The sequence below is a fragment of the Gavialis gangeticus genome, unplaced genomic scaffold (genome assembly GCF_001723915.1).
Source record: "Gavialis gangeticus isolate Ggan-Ray unplaced genomic scaffold, GavGan_comp1, whole genome shotgun sequence".
Taxonomy (NCBI): Eukaryota; Metazoa; Chordata; order Crocodylia; family Gavialidae; genus Gavialis; species Gavialis gangeticus.
In genome coordinates, this window is record NW_017728992.1 from 150,982,140 (window position 1) to 150,982,635 (window position 496).

The following is a 496-nucleotide window of genomic DNA, read 5'->3' on the forward strand; positions in this document are numbered from 1 at the left end:
ACTTAGCCAGAGAGACAAGGGAAGAGTTTGTGGAAAGCTTAGAAATTACCAGCCTTCACAAACTGGTACTATTCTAGTTTGAGATACAATGACCTTGCAGTCTATGTTATATCAGCACCTAGATAATTCTGCTCTCAGATGGAATGTGTTATGTGTTAAACAGCATACATAAGCAAATGAATACAGCCAGTGGGAAAGAATGCTGCCAGACTAGCAAGCACAGAATATATTTTAAACATAAAAAATAAAACTACATTCATTACTATTAGCAGATTCAACAGAAAGAAACCGTCGATTCACACATGCACATTCACATATTTCACATCTTGTTCCCCCTTTTTTAAATGACATTGGAGTCAGAAGCAGACTGGTCAAGTTTGCCAATGACACCAAACTTTGGGGCAAAGCTTCCACACCTGAAGACAGGAGGGCGATCCAGGCTGACCTGGACAGGCTCAGCAAATGGGCGGACGGTGGTGTTTAACACTGAAAAATG